Source organism: Sinocyclocheilus anshuiensis, unplaced genomic scaffold (assembly GCF_001515605.1).
Source record: "Sinocyclocheilus anshuiensis isolate Anshui unplaced genomic scaffold, SAMN03320099.WGS_v1.1 scaffold1320, whole genome shotgun sequence".
Taxonomy (NCBI): Eukaryota; Metazoa; Chordata; class Actinopteri; order Cypriniformes; family Cyprinidae; genus Sinocyclocheilus; species Sinocyclocheilus anshuiensis.
This window is the reverse complement of record NW_015544236.1, coordinates 201,944-209,439: the sequence shown is the minus strand read 5'-3', so window position 1 is coordinate 209,439 and position 7,496 is coordinate 201,944. Positions and strand designations below refer to the sequence as shown.

General features: G+C 36.6%; 1 long non-coding RNA gene across 1 annotated transcript in view; it reads left to right on the top strand.

Annotated features, from left to right (window-relative positions):
* LOC107697559 (uncharacterized) overlaps positions 1-1,424 on the top strand; it is a 19,849-nt gene extending 18,425 nt beyond the window's left edge. The window contains exons 2-3 of the long non-coding RNA XR_001635215.1: positions 1,130-1,174; positions 1,268-1,424. This is a non-coding gene — a long non-coding RNA (uncharacterized LOC107697559). The remainder of the gene's footprint in view (positions 1-1,129; positions 1,175-1,267) is intronic.
* Positions 1,425-7,496: the final 6,072 nt, after the last annotated feature.

Genomic DNA, 7,496 nt, shown 5'->3' with positions numbered 1-7,496 from the left:
GTGTGTGTGTGTGTGTGTGTGTTTGTGTTTGTGTTTGTGTTTGTGTGTGTGTGTGTGTGTATTTACAACTGTACAAATGTCATCAATACAAGCGTGAGCACCCGTATCTATTATGACAGCCAGTGGAGGGGTTTTGGGATGCTGGTGATAATTTTAGATTCCTCAGAAAAGCTCTGAGCTGTCCTGAGACAGAGTCAAACAGACAGGCATGAATGGAAGAGGAATGTGCTAAAGCTAATGACCTCACATCTCAGCATCATGACCACACAGACCAAATACAGCATCCAATACTCCAGCGCTCATTCTTGTAGCGCAAATGCTCACATTCTCCCAACAGAAGACCACGAAACAGTCATGCATGTTTCCTCTGTTGGCTCGGAGCGCATCAAGCGTGCTGTAGAGTCTGATTGGCTCGGGGGGTTTGAGTCACTCTGCCGTCTCATTATTATAACGCTGCATGGCCACGAACGGTAAAGACCACTCCAAACATAATTAGCCCTGTTTATCACGCAGAAGGTCAACTAACATCTCAAGAACAGGAAACAGAATCTCTGCCAAACGAAAATGGAGCCAGTTTAGACATACTGCATCATTAAAACACGCTAGTTAGGTCAGTTCATTTAAGAAAAGACATCTCAGTCATTTGGTCATTTTCACTATTATTACAGTGCAATATTAGTGAGATATGATTATTTGCAAATTGTGTGTTGTGCGTTCGGTTGGTTGAAATTCATGTCGAAAAATCTTTGCTCGTTAAAATTCATAATGACAGCTCCATATTGCTCTTAAATCTGCCTTGCAGTTATTGAATTGTAATTTCTGAACATTGCACAGACATGGAAAATGAAGTGAAATCACAAAAACTGCAGATCATTTTAAATAGCACATGGCATGGAGATTCTTACTGAAGATTGTATGAAAATTTATGTCCATTATGTTTTATAGAATTTAACATACAAAATACATTAATTGATGAATTTAGATAGATAGATAGATAGATAAAACTTGAAATATTGCTACTGTATTTTTATGGTAAAGTTCTGGCAATCACAGCTGCTTGTTTGTTTGTTTTTTTTTTTTGTTTTTTTTTTCTACTATAAATTTCACAGATGTCTTTTTTTTTTTGCAGTGTAGCAAGCATCACTGTAATTGTTCCCACAGGACTGTGCTAAAGGTATGGTTCCTCAAATCATTTGTGTGTTGACGAGAGATGTGCTTTTACTTTACTAAGTGATCACATGCACCATTTTCACTTTGTTTTCACAAGGCGAGAAAATCCCACAGATGCACATCGATGGAAGGACTCGAGTCATAGAGAGCAGCATATAAGAGAGACGTGGGGGTGAAAAAACACCCAGAAAACACAGTAACCACCCAGCAACTTCCATAAAACTATGCCCTAAACCCCTCTGAACACCTCCAGAGCCCCGTATGCTGAAGATGAAGGTCAAGTAATCGTACTCAACCCTCCACATTCCCTGCTTACATTTGGAAGATTGATTGATTCTGAGAGGAACATCAAATCAACAATTAAATCTGATTTCACTCTCAGCATAATGCATTAAATGTAATCTATTAAAGGTCAATAATGCTGAAATATGAGTGTGTTGGTTCTCTGCTTTGACACTGACTTCTCAACATGGCAGAATATAATCACAGTGGAGGGAAAGCAATCACACATTCTGGAGGGGATTGACTATTAATTTTTCAAAACTCATTTTCTCATGTGTCTGAATGACTGGGAATACATTTTCTCCCTCAGCCAACAAAAATGGATTGTCAGGCCTATTTTCATCAGAGGCGAAGAAAAGGTTTTTGGCAAGGTGTACTTTCCAGATGATTTTTCACATTCATATCATCAGGCTCTCAAATCTATTTCTTCATTTGCGATGCGTCCCTGGGTGAATGTGTCTCGCTGTTCATTACATGTAAATAGATTTCTACAGAGGAATCAATACTGGCCTGATGAAGCAGCCCTCGTTCCTTCTCTCTCTCTCTTTCTCGCACACAGAGAGAATTAGTTTGATTATACATGGATGTGTGTGTGTGTGTGTGTGTGTGTGTGCTGCATTTACAAATAATATACAGCAGAACAGAATGCAGTACTACAGTTAAAATGAATGGATTACACGCTATTATTACTTATAACACCTGACAGCTTTAAATTATCTGTATTATATTATTCTTTATATTAGTTCATTATTATAATGTAATATTACATTACTACATTTTAACATAATGCATTAGTTTGTCATGTTCACTAACTTTTTGTGATGCTACAAGCATTCGGAATATGAACATATTGTAATAATATTTATAAATTCTATCACTGCAAAAAATAAAATTGTTGTCATTTTTAACTGTTACAGGATAAAATGCTACAGTTAAAACCTGTTAAGTTGCTTTACCATATAAAGTGATGGTTTAAAATCACAATATATCATTTATTTATTATTTATTTATTCTATATAGAATTTTTCTGTAAAATAATTTTTAAGAACCGTTGAGGGTTAAATATACACTACCAGTCAAAAGTTTTTGAAAAGCAAGATTTTTATGATTTTCAAAGAATTCTCTTCTGCTCACCAAGCCTGCATTTATTTGATCCGGAAAAAAAAAATACAATTTTGAAATATTGTGAAATTGTTTTACTATTTAAAATAACTGTTTTCTATTTGAATATATTTCAAAATGTAATTTATTCCTGTGATGCGCAGCTGTATTTTCAGCATCATTACTCCAGTCTTCAGTGTCACATGATCTTCAGAAATCATTCTAATATGCTGATTTGCTGCTCAACAAACATTTATTATTTTTACTATGTTGAAAACAGTTTCTTTGATGAATAGAAAGTTTAGAAGAACAGCATTTATCTGAAATATAAATCTTTTGTAACATTATAAATGCCTTTATCATCACTTTTGATCAATTAACAACATCCTTGCTAAATAAAAGTATTAATTTCTATAATTTCTTTCCCAAAGAAAAACAAAATTATACTGACTCCAAGCTTTTGAATGGTATAGTGTATAATGTTACAAAAGTTTTTTGTTTTTTTTTAGATAAATGCTGATCTTTGGATCTTATCAAATAATCCTGAAAAAAATGTACTCAACTGTTTTAAATATTGATAATAATAATAATCATAATTATAATCATAAATGTTTCTAGAGCAGCAAATCAGAATATTAGACTGATTTCTGACACTGAAGACTGGAGTAACGATGCTGAAAGTTCAGCTTTGATCACGGGAATAAATTATATTTTAAAATATATTCAAATAGAAAGCAGTTATTTTAAATAGTAACAATATTTCTCAATTTTACTGCTTTTGCTTATCAAATAAGTTCAGGCTTGGTGAGCAGAATAGAATTCTTTAAAAAACATAAAAAATCTTATTGTTCCAAAACTGACTTGTATATATAGATATATAGATATAGACATAGACATATATATAGATATAGATATATTTAATGGTTGTTGCATTATATTTGTGTCGAGTGTTACTCTAATGGTGTTTAGTTTTTGTGTTTATGACCCTGGAGTATTGGCCGTGTTTCATGATCGCCGATTCGTTGTGTGGCCTTCTGTTTTAACACCTATATTACTGTGGCATTGCTTCAGATGTTCAGAAGCTGCTTCGGATAAAAGTGTCTGTTAAATGACTAAATGTACATCTGAGAGCCTTTCATTAGTCTGTGGAGATCAGCGTGATGGTGATGTTGAAGCTTGATGATGGCAGGCAAATCAGACGTCCTGATATTTCAAGGGCAATCAGTCGCAAATCTCATTTGTCCCACTTTACTTGATGCCCCACACTTGCTGAACACAATATACCAAACACATACATATATACCTTTTAACCTTTGCATAAAATAATTTGATTTATTTCTACATATTCAGACCTGTAGTACTTGGTTTCAGGAATGCACACACCATTTTACTTGCAAAATATCTTCTTATTTCTATGAATAACTTTTGTTATCACATGCTGGAGCCTCAGTCTCTAGAAGGGCTTGTGAAGAGGGTCTGATAGTAGCATGCGAGTAGGAGAGAGAGAGAGAGGGTAAGACAGGAGGACATTGTGTGGAGCCTGTGGGGATGAGACGAATTATGTAACCTCAGCTTCTGCTCACATGCCAGCCAATGTGACTCCCAAATATCTGCAGAAAACAGCGAGGAGAAAAGTGGGACGGAGGTGAAGCGAGGGAGGAGCCGAGCGTGCGATGCTGCAGGGACAAACACAGACACACGTACTTTAGCTGTACTGATGTGGTCATGGCCAGAGTTATGATGTCCCCACGAAGCCCCAACATCCTCTGCTTGTTGATTTTGCAGATGTTTTGCAGTGTGTGCTCTTTCACATGAGGTGAACTGGGAATGTGACGCTGTTGAGCTACAAAAAGGACAAAAGGCACCATTCATGAATAACCCAAAGAGACAGCACACCTAAATAAAGACATTAATTATAGACCTCTGTTGTTTTTATAACCAGCTAGTTATAAATACGATAGGCTAATTAACCTGGCATTTTCTGCATTTTACAACACACACACACACACAAAATATCCCATATTTTGAATTACAAATTGTGTTGTGTTTTGGTAAACCTAATGGTGATTTTCTGCCAGGACATTACCATTTTTCTTCTGATTTTAATTTTTTTTTCTTACGGTTTACTATCCTATTTTTTTACCATTTCTGTAAATGAGGATGTCCCCAAAGGGAGGTTTTGCACAGACACACGTACTTTAGCTGTACTGATGTGGTCATGGCCAGAGTTATGATGTCCCCACGAAGCCCCAACATCCTCTGCTTGTTGATTTTGCAGATGTTTTGCAGTGTGTGCTCTTTCACATGAGGTGAACTGGGAATGTGACGCTGTTGAGCTACAAAAAGGACAAAAGGCACCATTCATGAATAACCCAAAGAGACAGCACACCTAAATAAAGACATTAATTATAGACCTCTGTTGTTTTTATAACCAGCTAGTTATAAATACGATAGGCTAATTAACCTGGCATTTTCTGCATTTTACAACACACACACACACACAAAATATCCCATATTTTGAATTACAAATTGTCTTGTGTTTTGGTAAACCTAATGGTGATTTTCTGACAGGACATTACCATTTTTCTTCTGATTTTAATTTTTTTTTTCTTACGGTTTACTATCCTATTTTTTTACCATTTCTGTAAATGAGAATGTCCCCAAAGGGAGGTTTTGTCATATTTAGATCACTCTTTGCATACAATGTTGTTCCTAGAATATGGTAAGAGGGTGTATACACATATACACACATACATATTTCCATGTGTCCATGCTTTACTCTCCACAGGCGTAATGGTTTTTCTACTGTACAAACTGTATTTTTATCCCCTACCCCTAAATTTTCGATATTGACATCTTTGTGGGGACATTTTGTCACCATAACATAGGGAATACACACATACATACGTTTATGTATTTCTTCTAGATTTATTTTACCAATTTGTTTTGAAAGGATGTTTCCTATATGTTTGCCATTTTTGCCTATTTTGCCTTATTTATTAATAATAATAATAATAATAATTAAAGGCTAATTTACATAGTTTAGGGATAAGATTAGATATCTACATTCATTTGTACCAGAAGAGTAGGCTATCAGGAAAATTCCCCCGCTCTCCCAGAGGAAACATTTTTATTTGTCATCAGATTCATTTTAAATTAGAATAATTCTAATATATATTTAAACACTCATAGCATTTTGTGTAACTCAAAGAAAGTAAATAAAGAGACAACAAATGTATTATAATGTATTGCATTATTTTATTTTATATGTATTAACTTTAAGGTAGTGTATATTACAGTAAATTAATTGCAACAGTTGTTTTTACAATTAGTAATATTTTGCCTTGTAAGGCAGAGACACAATGTACCCAGCAGGTGTCACCATTGCCTGTGTTATTTAGAGAGAGCCTGAGAGAGAAGGACCGGTTGGAAAGAAGGTCTAAAGCAAGGAATAGTTTATGCAAACATGAAAATTCTTTCATGTGATTTTCTTCCTTGGAGTAACACAACACATGTTTTGTAGTATGTCCAAATGGCTATTTCCCATTTAATGAAAGTGTATGGGGATGAAAGCTGACGAGCCTCAAAAATGGCAAAAAGCCTATTAAATTAGCCCATATGACAGTATATTTCCAAACTTCTGTAGTCAAACGAAAGCTTTACGTGAGGAACTGACACATTTGTGACCCTGGACCACAAAACCAGGCATAGGGGTCAATTTGTTTAAATTTAGATTTATACATAAGTTGTATAATAAATAATCTTTCCATTGATGTATGGTTTGTTAGGATAGGACAATATTTGGCCGAGATACAACTATTTGAATATCTGGAATCTTAGGGTGCAAAAAAATCAAAATACTGAGAAAATCATCTTTAAAGTTGTCCAAATGAAGTTCTTAGCAATGCATATTACTAATCAAAAATTAGGTTTTCATATATTTACAGTAGGAAATTTACAAAATATCTTCATGGAACATGATCTTTACTTAGTTTTTTTTTCAACTGCTTAAACACTACATCTTTACTCGTCACACAGTTGCTGACGCTCAAACAGCAGAAGCACACACCAAATCTACAAAACCATACACTATAGGACGCTCCCAGAAAAGATTCCAATTATTAACAAAGAGCAGTTTCTGTTCTTTACACCATGACAATAACCATTCATTTAAAGCAAAAAGTCTACTGAACCTTTCGTGTCCTCATCAATACATGGGAAGCGGTCCTGACACGATGATCTTCGTCGCGGGTGATCACAGCGTCGCGTTCCGTCTCGCGGAGGGGAGCAAAGCGGTTCCGGGTGGAGATCTCAAAGACCGGAGGTGGCGGAGAGGGAGAGGTCGTCGCCCGGGACCTGGCTCGCGTCTTTCGCTGTGGCTGCACCCAGGGTCCGTGGTGTCCCGGCGCCGGAGTGAAGGACATCTGGGAAGATCGCGTCCTGGGTGCACCGGGCCTGTGCAGAGAAACACACGGAGTAGAGGTGGTGGGAGAATTAGCAGCGCGCTGTATACTTACTTCGGACTTGTGAGCGTCAGCCTGGGATGTTTCCAGCGCAGCTCTCCTCTCTCACAGCTGGGTCTGCCTCTCCACCAGGTTGCGGATCTGCTTCTCCACGGCTCCAGCTCGAGCTGCATTCGGTGCACCTCACCTCACCTAACGTGTCCTCACCTGCACTCAAAGGTAGACACACATCCGCCATTAAAGCAAGTAACAGGGGGTAAAACAATGGTAATGTGTGTGAATAGAGTATTAGCAATGTAAGCGAGATTAGCGGCAACCACGCTGGCGATGCTAACGAGCTATATGCTAATAGCGGACTCGGGAAATCAAAATAGAACTAGTGATAACAAGGCGCTGATTGTTTTTGTTGTGGAATACGATAGGGGATATATTCACACATTATAGAAACGAAAATGATGGTGTATAAAATTGATTTTAAGA